Source organism: Salvelinus sp. IW2-2015, linkage group LG17 (genome assembly GCF_002910315.2).
Source record: "Salvelinus sp. IW2-2015 linkage group LG17, ASM291031v2, whole genome shotgun sequence".
Taxonomy (NCBI): Eukaryota; Metazoa; Chordata; class Actinopteri; order Salmoniformes; family Salmonidae; genus Salvelinus; species Salvelinus sp. IW2-2015.
This window is the reverse complement of record NC_036857.1, coordinates 6,833,289-6,860,489: the sequence shown is the minus strand read 5'-3', so window position 1 is coordinate 6,860,489 and position 27,201 is coordinate 6,833,289. Positions and strand designations below refer to the sequence as shown.

Here is a 27,201-nt window from a genome sequence, read left to right as displayed (position 1 = left end):
CATTACAGACTGTATTGCCTCCCCTATTTGCTATATCTTTAACCAAAGCATAAAGGAGTGTGTCACATGCGTGGAAGGAAGCTAAAGTAATTCCACTGCCTAAAATGAGTAAATCACCCTTTGCTGCCTCTAACAGCCACCAAATCAGTTTGTTGAATGTTCTTAGTAAATCACCCTTTRCTGCCTCTAACAGCCACCAAATCAGTTTGTTGCATGTTCTTAGTAAATTGATAGAGTTGTGTTTGACCAATTTTATTTTTTAGAAAACAAGTTAACTAGTTTAAAACGTCTTCGGGATCGGTGTCCCTTCCACAGGACGGTTGAGCTAATGTAGGCTGATGTGATTAGCATGAGGTTGTAAGTAACAAGACAATTTCCCAGGACATAGACATATCTGATATTGGCAGAAAGCTTACATTCTTGTTAATCTAACTGCTTTGTCCAATTTACAGTAGCTATTACAGTGAAAGAATACCATGCTATTGTTTGAGAAGAGTGCACAATTTTGAGCATGAAAAGTTATTAACATTAGTTTATCTAGTGGCGGCAGGTAGCCTTAGCTTTGGGCCAGAAACCGAATTGTCGCTGGTTTGAATACCTGAGCCGACAAGGTGAAAAATGTGTGGATGTGCCCTTGAGCAAGGCACTGWACCTTAACTTGCTCCAGGGGTGCTGTACTACCATGGCCCTGTAAAACAAGACATATCACTGCACCTATCTGGTGTATGTGACAATAATATATATATATATATTTATATAACACAGTACTCAACACAGTACTGTGATGGTCCACCCTCCTGTTCCATGTTGGCCGAGTGCTTTAGTGTGTGTCCTCTGTTTCCCGGGGCCCTGAGGGCCAGATGGGTATGTTTGGGTCAGTGAGTGTGGAAATTGGACTTCGCCAGGCCCCTTCTGTTCTCTGTGTGGGGCCACTCAGGGGACCGCAACCCTGGGGAACAGGACTCTAGAAGCTGGATCATAGGATGGATGGATCAAAGGGAAGGACAGACACACAGACACACACACACACTACATGAATAGATAAAAAGTTGCTAGATTAGAAATACTGTACGTAGATTGTATCATATGCAGTATAGAGAAGATAAATGAAAATTCTACTCTCTATCCTTCTTTACAGATGATGTGGAAGACTGCTCCATTCCAATAATTTAATATTTGAGATCATGTCATGAGGAATTTTTGTGAAGTCATTTTCAATTGGTACTCTGGTCCATTATCTCCATTGTGATGATACATAATTAATGTAGCCTTTGTGAAGAGTTTAATCAAATCTAGAGTGATCTATACTTCAGAGACAACTGAAAAATGTGTCACACTGAATTTCAATTTGACATTACAGTACATTTCATGGCCAAATTCAGACTGGTATTATAGGAGCACTTAATTCAAACTTTCACATGAACCATGCAAAATTATCAATAGGTTTGTGTAAAATTCAGAGTTATGTGCACATAATTCAAGTCAAGATCTGGAGCGAGATATATTACAGTATATAAAACCTTTCGCTGCAAACAAAATATGCTTTATTGTCTAATTGTCACGGTTCTCGTCCTSTTCGTCTGAGGAGTAGCAAGGATCGGACCAATACGCAGCGTGGTAAGTGTCCATTTTAATTTATTAAAACTGAACACTGAAAAATACAAAATAACAAAGTGAATAATACCGAAACAGTCCTGAAATGTGACACAAACACCACAACAGGAAACAATCACCCACAACACACAATGAAAAACAGGATACCTAAATATGGCTCCCAATCAGAGACAACGACAGACACCTGCCTCTGATTGAGAACCATACTAGGCCCAACACATAGAAATCTAACAACAGAACAAAACATAGAAAAACAACATTGTTGTTCTTCACCTGTCCCTATTGGAGAACCCTTTGAATAACGTTTTTTGGTTCCGGGTAGAACCCTTTTGGGTTGCATAAAGAACCCCTTCCACAGAGGGTTCTATTTGGAACCCAAAAGGGTTCTAACTGAAACAAAAAAAACGGTTCTACCTGGAACCAAAAAGGGTTCTCCTCTGGGGACAGCCGAAGAACAWTTTTTTTCTAAGAGTGTACATTCCTCTTATTTCTCCAGTTGTTTTCTAGTTCTATCTAACCTTTTATTCCTTTCCCCTTGAAAAGTGGTGACTTGTGTGGGTTGTGGAAATGCATTGTTTTTGCCATGCTCCTTGAAATCAAGGGCTTAGCTCTAATCATATTTCACAGCCAGCGCGTACTTATCTCTGTCACCTCTTGTTTAGGCCACAGATGTATCTGCCTTCACATAAACGCTGTTGGCTGTTGCTTTGCCATGGACCTGTGTTATGATTCGCTTTTAAAAATGCATGACTTTTTGCAGTACATGTGCAGGCTCTGGCCATGTGAACAACAGATTTTATTCAGCCGACAGCAAAACAAATATGCAGCATATTCACAGAAATCATAATGTCAACACGCGGCAGTCATTTTCTCAATTAATGGATTTCTTTTTTTTGTGGAGGGAAAAGCGGTTTGCATCTGCGCTACTGCTACAAATAGAATGAGTTTTCTTTCTCACACAGCCAATCTTAATAACACAATCAGTCAATTATACCCATAACGTCAGATATGTGATTTCCAAATTATCATTAGCAGCTAGACGCTAGAGAGAATGAAATTAGCAGTCATGGAGTGAGGGAAGGAGAGGGAAGTAGAGAGAGAAGTAAAGAGAGAGARCGAGAGATATGGAGAAACCCATCCTTTCGTCCATACAGAGCAGAATAGACTCCACAGCCAAGCAGCCAAGCCCGGGTGAAGATAAAGGAGATGACTGAGTTAATTGCAGACTGTCACAACCCATATCTCTAATGAATGTCAAACCAACAGATTTCAAACGTATTCTCTCCACCCACTAAACTCCTCTCGGAAGCAAAGGGAGTAAAACAGAGACAACTAAATATATACCAGGAGACAGTAATGTAATGAGAATAATGCCTGCTCCGTTCCCCTGGTTAAAAATGCAATAACGTTATGACACACTCTCTGTACAGTGTCAGCAGAAAGGGAGAGATGGGTGGACCAGGGGATGGAAGTGGGCTGACACCAGAAGACCCCACAGCCATTAATAGAGAGAGTTGGAGAGAAAAAGAGGGAACTTTCTCTGGTATTGCTCAATTAGAGATCCCTATTCCCTGAGCATTGTCATTATCCTCCATTTACTGTAACTGATATGTGGAATTGCATTAATGGGCAACAGGGCAACTGGGTGATTCTATTTAGCTACTGTAGCTACTGCATGGTAAGTACCTACAGACTGATCTCCATTAAAAAGATAACATTTTACACCTAGCAGATAGCTAGATAGATAAAGATAGATGGAGGGAAAGACAAAGACAAAGGGATAAAGAGAGCGAGAAATAAAGAGAGAACGGAAGAGTGGCTTAATCCACAGGAAGTTGTGCTATCTGGCCCAGTCGTCCAGTGAGGGAAGCAGATAAGGTTTCACTCTGGCTAGAGTTGGATAATTGGATATTTATGGAGAGATAGGAGAGTGGAGAGAGTAGGAGCCTTGAAACAGAGCTAATTTGGACTCATCACTGGTAAATTGTCTGTGAAAGAGCACATCACAGTTCTGACAACATGAGGAAGGCTTTCCTCAAAGGCCGTGCTTGAATAAATGGCGATATGTGGAGAGTCTGAGGGGAAAGCTTGAGTTGTGTTTGTGAGTTCTGCAACTTAGATGTGGTATAAAGAAACAGCAGACACAAGTGAAGATTGGATTCTAATGTAAAAGTCAAGATAACAGAAAGCTTTAAGCCAGGTCACACCCACTCCAGAAATTGTGGGTGTCCATTCTTCTTTAGAACACTTCTTTGGTGTCCAACAAGAAGGTGAAAACACCTTGCGACCTACAGCCTTAAATAGCCTTTTTAAAGTATTTTTACGTTTTTGGCCTAAATGTATAACCAGTAAAACTTTCTACAAAAATTAAAGTTAAATTGGCTACAAAATAAAAACTATTGGCTAAAAGTTTTCCCTTGTGTAGACTTATAGCTATCAGACTACCATGATTACTTTAGTTTCTCTGATCTCAGCCTACTTGAATCTCCCACTAGACTCAAGTGGGTTATCTACATAACGGGCTCTTTAGCACATAAAGAGTAAATACTATTCTATGAGTCTTTAGTGTAGAACGAAAGCGGAACCTGATTTCCATTCTTCTGAAGTGGTAGGAATTTCCAAAATGCACCTTGTCTTGAATATCAAAGATCAATTCCTCTTAAGAATATTACTGCCACTTCTTCAAGTCTGCCGTTTGTTTTTGAGATACTGAAGAGTATTGTTTGAGGTGCAGATTGTTCAAAACATCCAATAAAATGGCAGGTTTTTGTTTTGTTTGTTCTTTCATTAACTCTTGGAGTTTGTTTGATTTGTTGTAGTTTTTTCCCCAGAGGGCCACAAATCCAAATGTGGGCCAGCCCCTACCGATTGCCTCCACACAAACACTGACAAGCTGGAGGAGGAGAGGCTAGTATTAATTGAGCATAAGTGGGATTTTTCTTGGCTGCACGCGAGAGGAATGACAGACTATACATTTGAGAAGTAAAGACCATCTGGTCTCAAAGGAACCTGGGAGTTGCCAGACGCAGCTAATGGGAAACAACAGAAAGTCTGTGCTGAGAATGGATCTCCTCTCTCCCTCTCTTCTCCTCTCCCTCTGACACACACAGGCAGATTACTGCAGCAGTAGCAGCAGCAGCATGCCCAGTCATACGTCATGTCATGTGTCTATGTAACAGACTCCAGGGGACTTTACATGGTAAGCAAACAGGTTTACTTCGTGTTTCTCAGGGGGATGTAGCTATTGTGATGCATTGTAGTTAATAAAGAATAATGTACATTTACAGGCACATACAAGAGGTGAATTGTGTTTAGCTTATTAGGGGTTCAGCAGCTAAGCTATTGAAACCCTTTTGTATTGATTTAGTTCATTATTATTATTCCTCTTCTTCCGACAGGCCAAATTAAAATACAAATTATCTTGAGATGATAAGGCCTAGGAAGGTGCAACCTGGCATGATGGTAAAGGGTCACACCCTCTCATGCAATACCATGCCAACAGGCCACATGGTGGCGCTATAACAATCGATTTAACATGCAAACTTTGACCTAGCGTCATAACATTCGGTACGTAGGTCCCTCTCCTTACAACGAACAAATTTGCCTCAAGGACCATCAAGGGCCGCCATTATGGATTTTCCACCATTTAGAATTTTGTRAAAAACACTTAAAATGCTACTCCTCTGGCAACTAATGACAGATCTGTACGAAACCTAATATGTGGCATCTGTGAACAAAGTTCTCCCAACGCAACATCCAGACTAGTTCCTAAAACAACATGGCCGCTATTGACCAATAAGCATTCATGTGGGCATGGTCGGGCACATAAATGCATATAAATCAGTCACGGATATTTGTATTGTAACAAAACTTGGTACACATGTTCCAAATACTGTGAAGACTCAACATATTCAAGCACAGTCAGATCAACCACATGTTGGCGCTTTAACGGGTACATGTTTATATCTCTTAATCTGTTTGATTCAGAGTGATGCAATTTGGCACACACGCTCAGGGTTATGAGTCTAGCTAACCTGTGAAGTATGGTTATGTTATGCCACTGTTGGAATTGAAAAAACATTAATGGAAGCTTATTGGCTCATAGCGGCCATATTGTTTGAGCTAGAGTCCTGGAAAATGTTGCGTTTAAAGACATGGGTACATAGATGATATATATACCACATTTGGTGCCAAATGTGTCCAGCAGTCCTGAAGAACAAGACGTTTAAAATAGTAACCATCATTGAAAATGGTCCAAAATACCACAAAAGCATAATATTGAATGACCTGTTTGATGTTGAGTTCTGATATCTGGCAAGCGTGATAAACAGTACAGAAGTAGCTCATCCCTGGGCAATGTGTCCAATTTGTCCTGATGGTGGCACAGTGGACACACAGCTGAACCCCAGCAACGCTGCTTGCAGCTTTTTTGTATGTAGACAAATTGTTCTGCCATATTTCATTTTCAACATACAGAGTATTGGTGTTGGGAAAAGAGGAGGCTGAGGGAGAGGCTGAAAAGGGAAGAGAGTCCGGTTGGGAGAAAACGAGGGTGAAAGAGAGTGAGGGTGGAAAAGAGGGAGCGAGAGGATGAAGAGAGAGAGGTATAAAAAGAGAGAAGCAGAAACAGAGGGGGTAGTGGAAGAAATGGGCCAGCTAGTGGACATAGTTTATCTATCTCCCAGGAACCCATCTCCTCTGCATGACAGCGTAGCTCAGTGAGCCTGATAATGTGGCATTCACAGGGTGAGACACAAAATGAGCAGATTACATTGTCATCAGTTTACGTGGAGCCATAAACAAAACACTGATTAATGGTATTTACCCATGCATCAGTGCAAACACAGCTGTCAATCTCTCTATTAGACACACGTGCAAACACAAACACATGCATGTGAATGCATGCAAGCACACACACACACACACACACACACACACACACACACATACACACAAATATGCATGCACACATGCCCCCTCACGCCACACTCACGCCAATACAGGAATATTGGCACAAACACACACACATGCACACAAATAACGATTAAGTTCCGCTTTGTTTAATTGTATAAAAGATAACAAAATGATTTTATTACATGTTGATAATTGGACAGACAACATCACAACATACTTGCATGATTGTTCAGATAGGTTTTCTTCCCACACCATTGATAATTAAGCATAAAGTACAAAACTATATAAAACCAACATGCTGACAGATGCAGAGGGGTTCATTTTAATAACAGATTAAAGCCATATTCTGTTATGAATCAAGTCATTTCTTTAAAATAAATTAATACACTTCAGAATGATGCTTAAGATCATAGTCATTTCAGAATTTATTTATCTTTTTTTTGTTTTACATCAAATAGAACAGACATACATTCGCACATGCAATGTGAACAGTTTGTGCTGCTTTTTAATTACCATCCAAAGCCAATTAAACATATACTGGATATTTTTGTTGTTGTTATCCAAACATGAAAATACTCTCAGATATTTACAAAAAATATAGATACATTGCTCATCACGCTGACATAGTTATTCATGTTAAAATGATTGATGTCAGTGGATTTCATAAAAACAAAACGCATGTGGCAGAGCTTGCTAGTCATGGTGATTCAGTCAAGGTCGAAATTCAACATAATATTCTGTTGAAAAAATGTAAGATCAGGCACAAGGAACTCAGAAGAAACCTCACTTAACTTAAAAACAAACCATGGGCACTGCAAGAGAATATGGCTTTAATGGATATTACAACAACAAAACATTGAAATAAACGGTCCAGTCTTCTTTCTCTCAGGGATTACTTAGACTGACTCCTGAATCAGAGGTTGTTCACATCACTGACTGTTTCAGAGATAAGGGAGCACACTACAGAGGTTCTAAGAACCCACAGTCTGGTTCTAGAACAGATCAGAACAGAACAGCATGGATCAGGGCCCAGTTACGATCCTACAGCTAGCTATCTCTTCATCATTCACTGCTCATATCAAATATCGCCATCCCTCCATTTTTCCTTCCCCCTTCATYTTCCTCTTCAGAAGACAAAAATTATAAAGGTTGACACCATCCACAGTCCTGGAAACCATAGTACTATCTAGGCAGCCTGTCCCTGCCCCTACCCCTGCCAGTCTTCTCTTCCTGTGCTCCCCAGTTATGGTCATCATCCCAGAGTAAGGACACGGAGCATTCCCTGGGAGGCCATTAGATCCTGAGGTTGTTGTAACTCACATATGTTTTCTTCGTAGCTTGACCTGAGAAGCGAGGTAGGTCAAAGATTATAATGATTATAAGATTATTATAACAGTGCAACAAAATACAATAAGCAATGGACAAACATACGCAGACATACAGTGCCTTCAGAAAGTATTCATACCCATTCACTTATTCCACTTTTTGTTGTGTTGCAGCCTGAATTCAAAATTGATTAAATTGATTTTGTTCTCACCCATCTACACACAATAGAAATGTTTGCAAATCTATTGAAAATTAAATACAGAAATATCTAATTTACATAAGAATCAGGTGCATCCAATGTCCTTTGATCATCCTTGAGATGTCATGACAACAGTATTGGAGTCCACCTCTGTTCAATTCAATTGTTTGGACATAATTTATGAAGAAACACACCTGTCTATATAAGGTCCCACAGTTGACTGCATGTCAGAGCAGAAACTATACCATGAAGTCCAAGGCACTGTTCATAGATCTCCGAGATAGAATTGYGATGAGGCATATATCTGGGGAAGGGTGTAAAACAATTTCTAGAGTGTTGAAAGTTTTTAAGACCACAGTGATCTCCATCATTGGGAAATTGAAGAAATATGGAATTACCCAGACTCTGCCTTGAGCTGGCTGTCGACTAAACTGAGCAACCGGGCAAGAAAGACCTTGGCCAGGGAGGTGACCTTGGCTGAGATGGAAGAACCTGCCAGAATGACAACAATCTCTACAGCACTTCACCAATCTGGGCTTTATGGGAGAGTGGCCAGACAGAAGCCACTCCTGAGAAAAAGACACAACAGCACACCTGGAATTTGCAAAAGGCACAAGAAGCATAGGGCAAAAGGGGCATAGGGCAAAATATTCTGTATTCTGAATGCAAAGCTCTATGACTGGAGAAAAGCAGGCACAGCTCATCACACGTTGAACATCACCCTTACCGTAAAGCACGGTGGTGGCAGCATCATGCTATGGGATGCTTTTCAGTGGCAGGGACTGGTAGACTGGTAAGAATAGAGGGAACAATAAATGGAGCCAAATACAGATTAAATCCTTGATGAGAAACTTCTTTAGAGTGTAAACGACCTTAGACTGGGGCGAAGATTTACGTTCCAACAAAACAATGACCCCAAGCATACGCCAAAGCAATGCTGGGATGACTTCAGAAAAATAATATAAAAGTCCTTGAGTGGCCCAGCCAAAGGCCAGACTTGAATCCCATTGAAAATCTGTGGAAAGACTTGAAGATTGTGGTTCAATGCTGCTCCCTGTCTAACTTAATAGAGCTTGATAAAATCTGCAAGCAAGAATAGGAGACAATCCCCAAATCCAGATGTGCAAAGCTGATACAGACAGAGTGTTTAAAGACTCAAAGATTTAATCGCCGCCAAAGGTGCTTCTACAAAGTATTGACTTAGGGGTGTGAATACTTACTGTACACCCGACAAACATATAAATGCAACATGTAAAGTGTAGGTCCAATGTTTCATGAGCTGAAATAAAAGATTCCAGAAATTTTCCATACGCACAAAAAGCTGATTTCTCAACAACAAAAAATCACATATTTGTTTACATCCCTTTTAGTGAGCATTTCTCCTTTGCCAAGATAATACATCCACCTGACATGTGTGGTATATCAAGAAGTTGATTAAATAGCATGATCCTTACACCGGTGCACCTTGTGCTTGGGGACAATAAAAGGCCACTCTAAAATGTTCTGTTTTGTCACACAACACACATTTTTGAGGAAGTGTGCAATTGGCATGCTGACTGCAGAAATGTCCAACAGAGCTGTTGACAGATAATTTAATGTCCATTTCTCTACCATAAGCCGTCTCCAACGTCGTTTTAGAGATTTTGGCGGTACGTCCAACCAGCTTCACAACCGCAGACCACGTGTAACCACGCTAACCCAGGACCTCAATATCCGGCTTCTTCACCTGCAGAGTCGTCTGAGAACAGCCACCCGTACAGCTGATGCAACTGAGGAGTATATCTGTCTGTATTAAAGCCCTTATGTGGGGGAAAAAACGTATTCTGATTGGCTGGGCCTGGCTCCCAAGTGGGTGGGCCTATGGCCTCATCGTAAGMCAACAAAATGTGAAATAAGTCAAGGGGTATGAATACCTTCTGAAGGCAGTGTAAATAGAGAAGACATAAAGTACATGCATAATATATAAATACCCTGCAACTCTATCATACATTCATGCATTGCATGTGAACGTGCACCGTTAATAATCGTTGCACAATCGCTGTCTGGTTTAGTGCATTGTTTAATTTCAGCAACACCCCTGAGTCAAACTCTCTATTTTCAGATACTAACTAGCGATGCAACAACACAAATACCACACAAGTGGGCACCTAACAAATGCTAGGGCATTTGATGTGATCCCTGTCTCTACATTGCCATGGAAACGGACCTCAACTTTGCTGATCACCAAGGTAGGTACAATGGTATGTCTGTGTTGGGTACTGCACTACTCCACCTATGCAGTGTTCTCTCCTGTTTAATGGAGGTCGATGCACATTGCGTTTCTTAAAGCAGAGAAATACTCTACACGACCAAAAGTATGTGGACACATGCTCATMGAACATCTTATTCCAAAATCATGGGCATTAATATAGAATTGGTGCCCCCTTTGTTGCTATAACAGCCTCCACTCTTCTTGGAAGGCTTTCCACTAGATGTTGGAACATTAATGCGAGGACTTGCTTCCATTCAGCCACAAGAGCATTAGTGAGGTCTGAAGTTGGGCGATTAGGCCTGGCTCGCAGTCGACGTTCCAATTCATCTCAAAGGTGTTCGACGGGGTTGAGGTCAGGGCTCTGTGCAGGCCAGTCAAGTTCTTCCACACCGATTTAGACAAACCATTTCTGTATGGACCTCGCTTTGTGCATGGGGGCATTGTCATGCTGAAACAGGAAAGGGTCTTTCCTAAACTGTTGCCACAAAGTTGGAAGTACAGAATCGTCTAGAATGTCATTGTACGCTGTAGCATTAAGATTTCCCTTCACCAGAACTAACGGGCCTAGCCTGAACCATGAAAAACAGCTCCAGACCATTATTCCTCCTCCACCAAACTTTACCGTTGGCACTATGCATTCGGGCAGGTAGCGTTCTCCATGGTATCCGCCAAACACAGATCTGTCCATTGGACTGCCAGACGGTGAAGCGTGATTCATCACTCTAGAGAACACGTTTCCACTGCTCCAGAGTCCAATGGCGGCGAGCTTTACACAACTCCAGCTGACACTTGGCATTGGGCATGGTGATCTTAGGCTTATATGCGGCTGCTCGGACATGGAAACCCATTTCATGAAGCTCACGATGACCAGTTATTGTGCTGACGTTGTTTCCAGGGCATTTTGGAACTCGATAGTGAGTGTTGCAACCGAGGACAGCTCAGCACTCAGCGGTCCAATTCTGTGAGCTTGTGGCCTACCACTTCGCGGCTGAGCCATGGTGGAAGTTTCCACTTCACAATAACAGCACTTACAGTTGACCGGGGCAGCTCTAGCAGGGCAGATATTTGTGGAACTAACTTGTTGGAAAGGTGGCATCCTATGACGGTGCCACGTTGAAAGTCACTGACCTCTTCAGTAAAGCCATTCTTCTGCCAATGTTTGTCTTTGGAGATTGCATGGCTGTGTGCTTGATTTGATACACCTGTCAGCAACGGGTGTAGCTGAATTAGCCAAATCCACTAATTTGAAAAGGTGTCCACATACTTTTTTATATATAGTGTAGCTCTGTAAACTTTTTTTCTTACTGCTCTAAATCTTGCCATGGTGACCAACTCCCATGGGTTATGCAATTAAAGTCCTACCACTTCCTTCCAGACTTATTTTGTAGTCTTGGCCAGTGACTATGATGAATAAAACATGTGGAGATGTACAACATGCTTTTGCAGTCTTAGCTGTATATGTGTGCAGTTGGTCAAAAAAGTTTATATTTTCAAGAAGAAAGCTATGATTTTGTTTGTGTGTGTGTGAGTGTGTTATTGTGTTTTTGGTTTTACTATCTTTGTGGGGACCAGAAGTCAGTACAAGGGGGGACATTTCGCTGAGCCACACAAGGAAAAAGGCAATTTTAGGCTTAGGTGTTAGTTTAGATTTAGATTTGGAATGGTAATCAATTGTTTGGTCCCCACAAGGATAGTAAAACAAATGTGTTTGTGGCACCCATGGGTACAATTTCCCTTGTCATGGTATTGATTGATTGGTCATAATACAAAAATGTACCTACAAATCGTTAATTCATCCACACATGCCTGATGTGGTCAATATATACTTGCTCATAATCACTGCCGGGACAGAGAGGAGACATCGCCAATATTTCTAAATTACAGGGCAAATCCTTACATCTCTGTAAGGGACAGTCATAGAGACATTTTGACTAATATCGATAGTGATGTCCTGTAGAATCTTCAGAGCTACTAATTCTCTTACTTAATAACTCTAAATCATTATGAGTCAGATCAGTCAGAGGGGATCCCTCCTGAAAGGTAGTATTTGGTACTTTGACGGTTATAGGGGCTGATGTACATTACTGATGTGAATTTATATACATGACCTCCCCTGAACTGTGGCTCCACAGTTCAGGGGAGGTCATGTATATAAATTCACCATTAATAAATGTCACTTCCACTGCTGCTAAAAGAGAAGGGTGAGGGGAGGAGAGAGGAAGCAAGAAGAGAGGAGAGGAAGCGAGGCGACATGCGTGTAGGGAGACAGAAGGTTAGAGACGCACAGAGCAGATAACACAGTGAACTTTTGGGAGGGCCTCTCGGAGATGAGCCCCGTTCGGGCTCTGCTTGGGGAATTAGGATGCGCTGCTACCACAGCTGTTGAGGTTGTCCCCCCTACGCAGTGTGTTCGCTCCACAAGCCACATGTGTGACTGGCAGAGAGACGCCATCCTGATGACACAAGCACTCTCCCACTCACTCTCCCACTCACTCTCCCACACACACACACACACACACACACACACACACACTCTCCAGCTCATTACACAGATGACAATGACAATCACAGGACGTTAGGAATAGCTGTCATATCAGAGCCGGAATTGAGAGAAGGCCAGCACCTGTTGATGACATGTGCGGTGTGTGCCAGGTGATTAGTAGAGATGGAGAAAATAAGGCCGATGGGAACCGTGATGTGTTACCATGGCCTGTCAATCATTTCTTGATTTAGTCTAGAAAAATGAGGCGAGCATGGAGATAGTATAGGGCGATTTAAACTGGCTTACGTTAATCCTGTCCATCACAGGTACAGTTAGGTCCAAAATGATTGGCACACTTGATAAAGATGAGCAAGAAAAATTTGCAAAATACTATGTATATTTTATATTAATACAACTGCTCAGAGCAGTTGTATTAGGTGTTCAGGAGTCTTATGGCTTGGGGGTAAAAGCTGTTTAGAAGCCTCTTGGACCTAGACTTGGCGCTCCGGTACAACTTGCCATGCGGTAGCAGAGTGTACCGTCTATGACTAAAGTGGCTGGAGTCTTTGAACATTTTTAGGGCCTTCCTCTGACACTGCCTGCTATAGAGGTCCTGGATGGCAGGAAGCTTGGCCCCASYSATGTACTGKGCCGTTCGCACTACCCTCTGTAGTGCCGTGCGGTCGGAAGCCGAGCAGTTGCCACACCAGGCAGTGATGAAACCAGTCAGGATGCTCTCGATGGTGCAACTGTAGAACCTTTTGAGGATCTGAGGACCCATGCCAAATCTTTTCAGTCTCCTGAGGGGGAATAAGTTTTGTCGTGCCCTCTTCACGACTGTCTGGGTGTGCCTGCACCGGAGGGCCAGTTGTCCGGACCTCTGGCAGTCTCTATGGGGGTGCCACAGGGTTCAATTCTCGGGCCGACTCTCTTTGTATACATCAATGATGTCGCTCTTGCTGCTGGTGATTCTCTGATCCACCTCTATGCAGACGACACCATTCTGTATACTTCTGGCCCTTCTTTGGACACTGTGTTAACTAACTTCCAGATGAGCTTCAATGCCATACAACTCTCCTTCCATTACCTCCAACTGCTCTTAAATGCAAGTAAAACTAAACGCATGCTTTTCAACCGATCGCTGCCCGCATCTGCCCGCCCGTCCAGCATCACTACTCTGGACGGTTCTGACTTAGAATATGTGGACAACTACAAATACGTAGGTGTCTGGCTAGACTGTAAACTCTTCTTCCAGACTCACATTAAGCATCTCCAATCCAAAATTAAATCTAGAATCGGCTTCCTATTTCGCAACAAAGCATACTTCACTCATGATGCCAAACATACCCTCGTAAAACTGCCCATTCTACCGATCCTCGACTTCGGCGATTTCATTTACAAAATAGCCTCCGACACTCTACTCAACAAATTGGATGCAGTCTATCACAGTGCCATCCGTTTTGTCACCAAAGCCTCATATACTACCCACTGAAACTTAGCCGCAAGTGGATCTTCCAGTAAGACAATAACCCAAAGCACACATCAAAATCGACAAAGAAATTGCTAATTGACCACAAAATCAACATTTTGCAGTCAAGTCTCTGGACTTGAACCGCATTGAAAACCTGTGGTTTGAATTGATGAGGGCAGTCCATATGTGCAGACAAAGGATATCAAGGATCTGGAAGGATGCTGTATGGATGACTGGTCTAAGATCTTCAACCTAATGATGTTCTCATTATGAAAACCATCAAACCCACTGCACCACACAAGCAGTAGTGCAGTGTTGTGTCAACGACACACAGTCGGTGTCACAGATTACCTTTCCTCATTTACCAGTCTTCAACACAGACCTCCTGTGCTCTTAGATACCAGCTACGCAACAGACAAAGCCACCCATATTGGTCTTGTCTTGGTCTCTGCTAATCTAAGGCTAATTTATGCATTTAACTAGATAACCATTAATTAAGCAATCAGAGATGATCCCCCAAGACCAGTGGACCTATACTATAGCACCCCACATCATATGACCGGAATGTGAATTATACCACTGACACAATACGCGACTGGAATGAGATGGGGAAGGATTAGACAGTGATGTCATAAATCTCAATCTTCTTCAGGAAGCCAGTTTGGGAGTCAGAACGGCAGAGCCAATGAATAGGACTGAATGGCTGGCTCCCATGTGCACTTCCTGATGTCTTTGATTAAGTCATCTCTGTCTAATACCTCGTTATCTCAATCTAGGCACAACAGGCTATGCTGCGTGACTGACTCATGGTAAGCAGGGTTCTCACTGCTCTCAGTATGTGTCATGCGATGTAACAGATACCATGGAGTTACATGTACAGTACACAGTAACTAGGAATATATTTTTTTAGTTTGAAACAGTTTGTGCTGCTACTTCCACTACTACAGATACTACATAGTAGTTATATGGTCAGTAATTTTTTTATTTAACAAAGTAGTTACAGAATACGTTAATGGCCATGTTGTGTGACTCACTCATGGGGTCGGTGGGTGCGGTGGGCAGGTTTTCACACAACTCGGTCTTGGCCTCTCCATTGGGCCTCTCGCTGGGCTTCACAGAGAGACGGGAGGACATGGTGGCGGCAGTGACCACAGCCTTGAAGCTCCTCTTCCTCTTCTGGACATTGAGCTCCGGGTGGAAGATGATGACGTAGACCTTGGGCATGTAGAGCATCCCGAGAGCTACAGAGGCACTGAGGTTCATAGAGATGGTGAGGGTGGTTGTCTGGATGTACAGCTGTGGAGGAAGGGAGAAAGAAGATGGACGAAGAGCGAGAGGGAGAGAGAGAGAGAGAGAGAGAGAGAAGAGAGAGAGAGAGAGGGAGAGAGAGGAGAGAGAGAGAGAGAGAGAGAGAGAGAGAGAGAGAGAGAGAGAGAGAGAGAAGAAGAGAGAGAGAGAGAGAGAGAGAGAGAGAGAGAGAGAAGAGAGAAAGGGAGAAACCACATTAATTAGAATGTACTCTCATATAGTAAAACCGCCCATTGCCCTTATCAAGCACTTATCTACAGGAGGTCAGGTCTATGCCTGTGGAGGGAAATGGACAGAGAAAAGAGCCACACCATTGTACTGTACTGTTATAACACTGATCACCACTTCCATAGCTGTTAGACTCTGTTAGACTTATTGGCTATAGGGTGGTCTGGCTGCACTTGGGGAGAAGAGCTCTCACAGCACTTACTATCTACAGGTTGGGCTTGATGTAAGGCTGAGGGAAGAGAGGGAAGAGCAGAACCTATCATGGTCATACCCCAGAGATCTTTTAGGTGGTCTTGATGGATTTCAATGTAATCTGAGAGAAATTGGCCTTACCTACTGTAAAGCAAAAAGAGCAACACATTAATTTATCATGCATTGCTCCATGAGTGGTCTGGGTGTGTGCATTCTGATGCTGTGGGGGAAATAAATCCAACCACTCGTACTCCCATAGCATTTATTCAAATCAAATCAAAGTTTATTGGTCGTGTACACAGATTTGCAGGTGCAAGTGAAATGCTTATGTTACTAACTCCAACAGTGCAGTAGAATGTCCTATGTTCCTAGCTCCAACAGTGCAGTAGAATGTCTTATGTTACTAGCTCAACAGTGCAGTAGAATGTCTTATGTTACTAGCTCCAACAGGGCAGTAGAATGTATTATGTTACTAGCTCCAACAGTGCAGTAGAATGTCTTATGTTACTTAGCTCCAACAGGGCAGTAGAATGTATTATGTTACTAGCTCCAACAGTGTAGTAGAATGTCTTATGTTAGTAGCTCCAACAGTGCAGTAGAATGTCTCTCAAATACAATACAAATACACAAATAATCTAAAATCTAAACAATAATCTAAAGACTAAACACCTCCCTCTGCAACTGGATCTTGGACTTCCTGGCGGGCCGCCCCCAGGTGGTAAGGGTAGGTAACAACACATTCGCCACACTGATCCACAACACAGGGGCCCCTCAGGGGTTCGTGCTCAGTCCCCTCCTGTACTCCCTGTTCACTCATGACTGTACGGCCAGGCACGACTCCAACACCATCATTCAATTTGCTGATGACACAACAGTGGTAGACCTGATCACCGACAACATCGAGACAGCCTATAGGGAGGTCAGAGACCTGGCCGTGTGGTGCCAGGACAACAACCTCTCCCTCAACGTGATCAAGACAAAGGAGATGATTGTGGACTACAGGAAAAAGAGGACCGAGCACGCCCCCATTCTCATCGACGGGGCTGCAGAAAAGCAGGTTGAGAGCTTCAAGTTCCTTGGTGTCCGTATCACCAACAAACTAACAGTTGTGAAGAGGGCACGACAAAACCTATTCCCCTTCAGGAGACTGAAAAGATTTGGCATGGGTCCTCAGATTCTCAAAAGGTTCTACAGTTGCACCATCATCCTGACTGGTTGCATCACTGCCTGCTATGGCAACTGCTCGGCCTCCGATTGATTGCAAGGCGCTACAGAGGGTAGGGCGAACGGCCAAGTACATCACTGGGGCCAAGCTTCCTGCCATCCAGGACCTCTATACCAGGCGGAGTCAGAGGAAGGACCTAAAAATTGTCAATGACTCCAGCCACCCTAGTCATAGATGGTTCTCTCTGCTACCACACGGCAAGCGGTACCGTAGCGCCAAGTCTAGGTCCAAGAGGCTTCTAAACAGCTTCTACCTCTAAGCCATTAGACTCCTGAACATCTAGTCAAATGTTTACCCAGACTATTTACACCCCCCCCCCTCCCCTCTCCACACCACTGCCACTCTCTGTTGTCATCTATGCATAAGTCACTTTAATTAACTCTACCTATGTGTACATACTACCTCAACTAACCGGTGCCCCCGCACATTGACTCTGTACCGGCACCCCCCTGTATATATTGTTATTTTTTACTGCTCCTCTTTAATTACCTGTTACTTTTATCTCTTATTCTTATCCGTGTTTTTTGAAACTGCACTGTCGGTTAGGGGCTCGCTCGTAAGTAAGCATTTCACTGTAAGGTCTACACCTGTTGTATTCGACGTATGTGACTAATACAATTTGATTCGATTTGAAATGACAGAACGAGTCCAATTAACAATCCAGAGTACTGTAAATAAATATTTGTTTCCTCAAAAAGGTAGGTGTAAAAATGATTTACACCCCGAAAGATTCGTATAAATAAAGTAGTCAAAAGTTCAGTGTTTGGTCCCATATTTCTAGCATGCAATGATTACGTCAAGCTTGTAACTCTACATACTTGTTTGGATGCATTTGCTGTTTGTTTTGGTAGTGTTTCAGATTATTTTGTGCCCAGTAAAAATGAATGGTAAATAATGTGTTGTCTCATTTTTTTTTATTTTTTTTTTAGTACTTTTATTGTAAATAAGAATAGAATATGTTTCTAAACACTTCTACATTAATGTGGATGCTATCATGAATAAGGATAGTCCTGAATAAAAGTTACAAATGCACAAATATCATAACCCACAAGACATGCTAACCTCCCCTGGTATAGTAATAGGGAGAGGTTAGTTAGAATGTCTTGGAGGTATGATATTTGTGCGTCTGTAATTTTCTCACTTATCATTATTCACGATTCATTAAGGACTATCCTTAATCAAGCCATTRTATTATTTCAAATCCAAAGTGCTGGAGTACAAAGCCAAAACAACATAAAATGTGTCACTGTCTGAAAACTTTTGGAAATCACTGTATATTAGACACTTGCCTACTCTCCATAGTGTACTGTATGTATCAGCAGTTTCTTCAGTATTGCATGACTCACTTATCGCCTCTCCACTGCAATAGCTGATGTATATTGAGCTTTCTGGCGCAAAATGGATGCTGTAGCATCACGCATGTGGATGTTAAATGGCGTTATAACTTCTCTCATCGCACTCCTTGGTGAACCTTGACCTAGAAAAAGTGAATTAGCAAATATGACTCTTTATCTCTCTGAACTCTCAGCACCTTTAGATTAGTCATTGGACTGTCCTCGGCCTGACTGAGGTATTTAACTGTACATTTAAGAAGATTACGATTAAGCTCAACAAGACGGACACCATAACACCATTCATACTTGAATTTTCAAACACTCTGAGCTTGCATAACCTTTAATCAGGCTATAATTTCAGTTTGTTCTGAATTATGTAACCATATTCTTAGAAGGCAATCATTGTTCAAGCAGCTATGTAGTTCACATACCCGCAAGAGGCACTTGTTTCCTTCAAGAGTCTTAGATTAGGCTGAAACACGTAAGAGGRCACATATCTGTGTTTGAAGAGCAGTCCATGAAAAATCTACTTAAAACTGAGCTATGGTACTTAAAATATTGAAATGCCACTTATTTTCTGACACCCTGTAGTGAGGGAGATACAGTAGTAAATATCTGTATGGCAGTAAAACTGACTGAATCTGTATGAGAGGAAATGTCACCATTTGCATAGTGTTTTCCTCAGCAAATGGCACCAGCCATGGTAACGCCTTGCACACATTCTACACAGACATTTACATGCCAGTCATGGCTTTTTCGTCTGATCTCGGCAACTCATTCAAATACCAACATTATCAACATCATCTCTCTCTCTCCACTCTCTTTCCTTCTTTCTCTCTCTCTCTTTCTCTGCGGAGCGACATCAGAGCGAGAGATCTGTCTCACCATGCATTAATAACCGAACGAATATCATGGTGCTCATACAGTATCAATGCCTTTTGTTCCACACCATTAGAAACAGAAGACAATGGAATTGTTGCACGTATTTTCCCGATTGCGTTGCTGTCAATTTACAGCGTGTGTAATTGGGTATATTGATCAAACCCTGCAGTGTTCCATGCATTATAATTGCTCATCACCAGAGGATCTCCACCGCTAGCTATGTTTCCATGTCTGGTATCCATAGCAACACCATCACCATCACCACACAGAGTTTGGTGCGAGCTATTAAAACACTGCTAAAATAAGCTTGTAATGAGACTATCTACTGCATTGCTGACCCTATCAGAGATTCATTGACTGTGTAAGAGACCTGATTTCTCTACAGTAGCCCACAAGAAGTGTAAGAGGCATACACGTACACACACATACGTATGCACATGCGCATACAAATACACTAACACGCACCGTTATTGGTAGTTAGCTGCCCAAGCTCCTATAACACAGACAGGGTTCTTTAGAGTGCTTCAGTGGGAGCTTGAGCCAAATTCGCATCCCTCTCACACACCACAGGAATGCTAAGCTTGTCACAGAGCATGTATAATGAATTCCTATTGCTTTAACATAAATAAATACATGAAGCCAATTTCCCAACTGCTTGGCAACTCTCTATTTATAGCTGCAGTAATGATTTATTAAGATAATCATCAGGAATCAAACGACTGAGTCTGAATTTTAACTTCTCAATGACAAGCATCGTCAAACACCAACATACAGATAACAGGGAAGCAAACCGTCAACAGCCTTCTATCTGCACAGACAAAAATCTGGGGAAGGTTTTTAGATAATTATACCCACGGGATGTACAGTACAAGCAATTTAGTCTGGTATAAATTGGGGATCATAAATGCACACAGAGATAAAGACACCATTCAGTAGAGTTACAATTAGGATGCTCTCCTGCCCTGTTGGAAAACACCTTCAATAATGGATCTGGGGGATTTGCATTGTCCTCTCATCTACCTGCAAGTCTCTTGTTGTTTTGGGGTAGCCTACTTTTTCAGTCAGATCAGGAGGAAGTGTATGCTGCTGCTCTGGGGACCCTTCCTCTCTGCTCATGAATGGTCCTATCATAGACTGTCTGACTGGCTGTCTTTCGCATGCTGTAAATGCATGGGCTAATGACACTGGCACAGAGATGACGTTTTGGGATATTACAGGAGGTGATCAAACATCAGCCTTGTTAGGCTGTAAGTGTAAAAAAAAAAAAATACAGTCAGAAGATCTAGACTGCCATAAATGTGATTGGAATATAGCTGTTTGTTTAACACGCCAAAAACTGTAGTATACTCAACGGCTATGTCTATTTATATGATTGTGAAGTGCTGTAGCACTTGGATATACTGACTTGATGCAACAACAACAAAATAAGAATGTCACACACCGGATAGGTGCAGTGAAATGTGTTGTTTTACAGCAATGGTAATATGGCACCCCTGGAACAAATTAGGGTTAAGTCCCTTGCTCAAGAGTATATCAACAGATTTTTAATCTTCTCGGCTAGGGTGTTCAAACCAGCAACCGTTTCGGTTACTGGACTAACGCTCTAACCACTAACTTGCCACCCATGCACTTTAGGCTACTTACATTATAGTTGTTATCGTCATGTGCTCAGCTTAATGCATCCTTTAAGGTTGCCCTCTTGGCCTGGTATTTTCTTGTTAAAAAGATATCCCTCCTTTAAGAACATATTCTCAATCTCTAACCACTATAATAAGGCTAGAGCTTAATTTAATGCCCCTGCTTCCCACAGTTCTCCTTCTGTTGATTGTAAAATGTTGGTGTGCATTGAATGCTGTTCAAGGTTCTAGATATGCAAACTCAGGCAGAGACAGTAAGCATCCAAAGTACAGTATCAATTCAGGAAGGCAAAGTGCCTTGACAAAGAAAATGCCAAGTCTAATTCTTGTCAAATTTGCTAAAAGACAACCGTATTGCAGACTGTGTCGTTTTTCTGCCCCTAAAGTTGGGAGGATATGCTTCAACGCTTCTTGCCTTAACCACGTAATCTAACTTGGCAGCTTGCCCTGACTTTAAGAAGTTCACATTTGCACAAGTGCCATATTACAAGACTTGAACTGCTTGTTAAGACGTGTTGAGGTAAAGAAGTTTGATTTAACACAAGTTTCCTTTTCCGAGTGAGGTTAACCCTTGTGGAAGTTTATATGGTTTTAGGGGAAAGTTTGTTTGGTGTCAGGAGTTCTTTACACAGGTGGTTTTCACTCGGTCAAAATTGAATGAATGATATAGAGTTAGAGATTACTCAGAGATTCTAACTTGAGACATTCAAATGAAATGGGTAAACTTGGTGTGCTTGGACCATGTTAGTTTGTTGGTGATATGAACACCAAGGAACTTGAAGCTCTCAACCTGCTCCACTGCAGCCCCGTCGATGAGAATGGGGGCGTCCTCGGTCCTCTTTTTCCTGTAGTCCACAATCATCTCCTTTGTCTTGATCACGTTGAGGGAGAGGTTGTTGTCCTGGCACCACACGGCCAGGTCTCTGACCTCCTCCCTATAGGCTGTACACTGATACCTGATCCCTCCAGAATGTTAGACATTTTGGTTAAAAAAAACAACAGACAATATGGCAACAATTAATTGACCAATGTTATTTGCAGGTTTGCTTGAATAAAACACAGTTACAGATGCTTATTACAGAATTTCTCACAATCCCTTATATGTAGTTTCATTCCAACAGTTATGTTCGGTTGGATCATTCCCCATTCCTACTGAGTGGATGGCAGTGGAACATTAAACAAATTGCATTTGGAAGCTGGTTATTTATTTGTATTTAACTTTGATTTATTCAGGGGACATTGAGACCAGGGTCTCATTTACAATGGTGTACTGAGGACAACAATATAACACATTCAAAATGATCAATAAATTAAGATAAACTACAAATTACAGAATCAACACTACAGCTTCAAACACCCCAAATAAAATAGTATACATTCAATCCAAACAGTTTAAAATAAAATTCACTCAACATTAAAGTCCCAAACTGCCCTAGAGGCACCAGAAAGTTGAGATGTAGGGAGTTCTGTAGGCTATTCCAAAAATGGGGGGATTTATCTAGATCGGTACGTACTAGTGGAACCCCGAGAGTTAACCATCCCTGTGAACGGGTTTGGTGTCTCATATTTTTWAAGTGAGGTAGGTCGGACGCTTGTGTAGTAGAACTTTGTAAACAGAAAGGGAATAATGGAGTAATCTACAGGATTTTAATGAGGACCTGCCAACATTTTGATACAGGATGCATATTAAAACGCCTCTATGGTAGACGGCATCCAAAGGTTTATGGTGACTCCATTTATCCGAATGCGGCAGTGACTACTCTAGTCAAGAACTGTCAGGAAATCTAGTTATATAAAATAAGCCTACTTTAAACCTCAGCTAATTATGTCACGCCCTGACCATAGAGAGCATTTTAATGTCTTTATTTGGTTTGGTCAGGGTGTGATTTGGGTGGGCATTCTATGTTCTTTATTTCTATGACTTGTGTTTCTATGTTTTGGCCGGGTATGGTTCTCAATCAGGGACAGCTGTCTATCGTTGTCTCTGATTGGGAATCATACTTAGGCAGCCTGTTTTGCCACCTTAGGTTGTCGGATGTTGTTTTTTGTTAGCTCTGTGTAGCCTTCAGAACGTGACGTTCGTTGTTCTTTTGTTGTTTTGTTTGGTGTTCGGATTTAATAAAGAAGCATGAACACGTACAACGCTGCACCTTGGTCTCATCCTTCCGACGAGCATTACAAATGAACTAGCTCATCCGTATGTTTTTTAAACGTCAGATTATTGTCAATCCAAAAGCCCAGATATTTATAGGCCGGAACCTGCTCAATGAAAGAACCATCCAATGCATAAATGTGTAACCCAGTGGTCACCAACATTTTCTGAGTCAAGATCACTTTCGCGGTAAAAAAGCAAGCCAAGCTCTACCGCTCAGATTTGAGTAGGCCTAATACATTATCATAACATAGCTATGCTTGGCCTGACAATATTGTTCTTCTAAGATCATATTATATTTGAAAACTCTGATAACAACATTTTGATAACAAAATGTATTTGTTGGTGTAGCACTTGCGAGGCACAGCTGAGCATAAATTTAAATAATTTGTAAATAATTAGTTTTTATATTTTACTGGACAGATGTTACCTGCATCTGATGGTCATAGTGCTTTCAAGACAACTGGGAACACGGTGGGGAAAACGAGGTAAAATCATGACATAAGTGATCTCCATGTCAGAAAGTCGGAGTTCTAGAAAGGCGCTAGAATTTCCAACTTGGAATTCCGTGTTGGATAACTGATCAAAACTATTTTTCCCCAGTCGGATCTCGTTTTTTTCAGAGTTCCCAGTTGTCTTGAACGCACTGAAGTCAAAAGTTGGATATTTCCGAGTTACCAGTTGTTTTGAACACGGCATTAGTCTCAGGGGAGGGAGGGACAGAGCAGCRGAGGGTCCGTCTGTCATTGTCCCTGCTCTCTMCTTCCTTTCCTCTGGTAAGACTGATCAGAGAGAAGGGAAACTGTCTTCCACCTGATGGCGAAACTTGAGTCACACCGCATCTGCCTCATGCACAAATTAATGTTCTACCTACGACCAGAGAAAGTGAAATATTCTTCAATACTAAAATAGACACAAGCTGCTAATAAAAATTAAAATGCATGGCTATCGATACACTTGGTTACTCATTCACTGCAGCTGCAGAGCGAGTTGAAGTAGGGAGAAGAACATTTTATGTTTTGTAACAGTGTTGACAGTGCTGAATTCAAACTTAGACATAAACTCACTCATAAAAACAGCAGCTCTTTGCTGTATTTTTTTGCCAGTCTCTCTCTGGCTGGGTAGTTTGTCTTTTCACATAAATGAAATGGTTCAACATGGGAACACTTTACCTACCCAGTGGGCTTCTGAATCAATTGCAGCGAACGCCAACAGCGCAACAAGAAACGTAGTTACAAAGGTGCAAGCCTTTATTGTTGGCTTTTCTACAGAGATGTTTGGTGATTGACAGAGAATGTCTTGAAGATTGACTGGTTGGTGACCACTGGTGTAAGACATCTGAAATATTTCTATGAGAATCAGAAAACAGTATCAATTTAATTTTTTTCTGCATTAGGTACACATTTTAAATCAACAAAGAGTTTCTGCAAGATTACAGTTCCAACATAGCCTGGTCAGCCTTAGGGGCAATAGCATACATAACAGTGTCATCTGCATACAGATGAATGTTTCAGGTTTTGCAGATAGACCAATATTATTTATATACAGTACCAGTCAAAAGTTTGGTCACACCTACTCATTCTACCTCAAGGGTTTTTCTATATTTTTTCTATTTTCTACATTGTAGGATAATAGTGAAGGCTTCAAAACTATAAAATAATACATGTGGAAACATGTAGTAACCAAAAAAAATGTTAATCAAAAAATATTTTAGATTTTAGATTATTCAAAGTAGCCACCCTTTGCATTGATGACAGCTTTGCACACTCTTGGCATTCTCTCAACCAGCTTCACGAGGAATACTTTTCCAACAGTCTTGAAGGAGTTCACTGATATACTGAGAGCTTGGCTGCTTTTCCTTCACTCTGCGGTCCAACTCATCCCAAACCTGTAAGAACCGACGCTGGAGATGAGAAGCAGGTACGGAGAGTGAACATTTAATTTACACAGACATGGAACAGGACAGGAACAGTGTCAGAACCGGGTAAAACAGAGATATGATAATCAATGCAGAAGCGGGGAGCAGAGCTGGGGAACAGATAGATATAGGGGAGGTAATAACACGGTGATTGAGTCTAGGTGAGTGCAATGAATCGCTGATGCACGTGATGAGGAAAGCAGGTGTGCGTAATGATGGTGGCAGGAGTGCGTAATGTAGGGCAGCCTGGTACCCTCGAGCATCAGGGATGGAGAGTGGGAGCAGGCGTGACTAAACAKCTCAATTGGGTTGAGATCAGGGGATTGTGGAGGCCAGGTCATCTGATGCAGCACTCCATCACTCTCCTTCTTGGTCAAATAACCTTTACACAGCCTGGAGGTGTGTTGGGTCATTGTCCTGTTGAAAAATAAATGATATTCCCACTAAGTGCAAACCAGATGGGATGGCATATCGCTGCAGAATGCTGTGATAGCCATGCTGATTAAGTGTGCCTTGAATTCTACATAAATCACAGACAGTGTCACCAGCAAAGCACCCCCACACCATCACACCTCCTCCTCCATGGTTCATGGTGGGAACCACACATGCGGAGATCATCCATTCACCTACTTTGCGTCTCACAAAGACACGCCGGTTGGATAGAAAATCTCAAATTTGTGACTCATCAGACCAAAGGATAGATTTCCACCGGTCTAATGTCCATTGCTCGTGTTTCTTGGCCCAAGCAAGTCTCTTCTTCTTATTCGTGTCCATTGCTTGTATTTCTTGGCCCAAGCAAGTCTCTTCTTATTATTGGTGTCCTTTAGTAGTGGTTTCTTTGCAGCAATTCAACCATGAAGGCCTGATTCATGCAGTCTCCTCTGAAAGTTGATGTTGAGATGTGTCTGTTACTTGAACTCTGTGAAGCATTTATTTGGACTGCTATCTGAGGTGCAGTTAACTCTAATGAACTTATCTTCTGTAGCAGAAGGAACTCTGGGTCTTCCTTTCCTGTGGCGGTCCTCATGAGAGCCAGTTTCATCAATGCACTTGGTGGTTTTTCCGACTGCACTTGAAGAAACGATAAAAGTTMTTGAAATGTTCCGCATTGACTGACCTTCATGTCTTAAAGTAAATATGGACTGTCGTTTCTCTTTGCTTATTTGAGCTGTTCTTGCCATAATATGGACTTGGTCTTTTACCAAATAGGGCTATCTTCTGTATACCACCCCTACCTTGTCACAACACAACTGATTGGCTCAAACAAATTAAGAAGGAAAGAAATTCACCAAATTAACTTTTAACAATGCACAACTGTTAATTGAAATGCATTCCAGGTGACTACCTCATGAAGCTGGTTGAGAGACTGCCAAGAGTGTTCAAAGTTGTCATCAACGTAAATGGTGCCTATTTGAAGAATCTCAAATCTCAAATATATTTTGATTTATTTAACACTTTTTTGGTTACTACATGATTCCATGTGTTATTTCATAGTTTTAATGTCTTCACTGTTATTCTACAATATAGTCAATATTAAAAATAAAGAAAAACCCTTGAATGTCCAAATTTTTGACTGGTACTGTTTAAATAGTAAAGAGGATAGGTAACTTAACTTGACACCATCAGAAAGCATAAATTGTGTCCTGTCTGACAGATAGTTAGTTCCCAAACCATTTACAAACAGCCTACGAGGCCATTTTAAGCTCAATGGTGGGGGGGGGGGCGACAGAATCAAAGGCCTTGGATAGATCAATAATAAGGGTCAATCACAGTGACTTATGATCTAAGCAATTTAATATCGCCACAATGTGACTATCCCTTGGTCTTTGCACCCAGTACTCTTATTCTCTACTTCACATCATCCGCAACAATCTGTATCCGGTGTAATTGCAATGTAATATCGCCTCCATGGCTATTATTACCTTACCGTTCCCTACTTACATTTGCACCACTGCTAAACATAGATCCTTTCTATTGTTATGACTGTATCGTTGCTTATGTGTAACTCTGCTGTTTTGTTGTCGCACGTGCTTTGCTATTTGCCAGGTCCAGTGTAAAATAGAAACTT

General features: G+C 41.8%; 1 pseudogene; it reads right to left on the bottom strand.

Moving 5' to 3' along the window:
- Window positions 1–6,940: 6,940 nt before the first annotated feature.
- The window catches only part of LOC139029035 (metabotropic glutamate receptor 7-like), a 134,015-nt pseudogene continuing 113,754 nt past the window's right edge, over window positions 6,941–27,201 (bottom strand).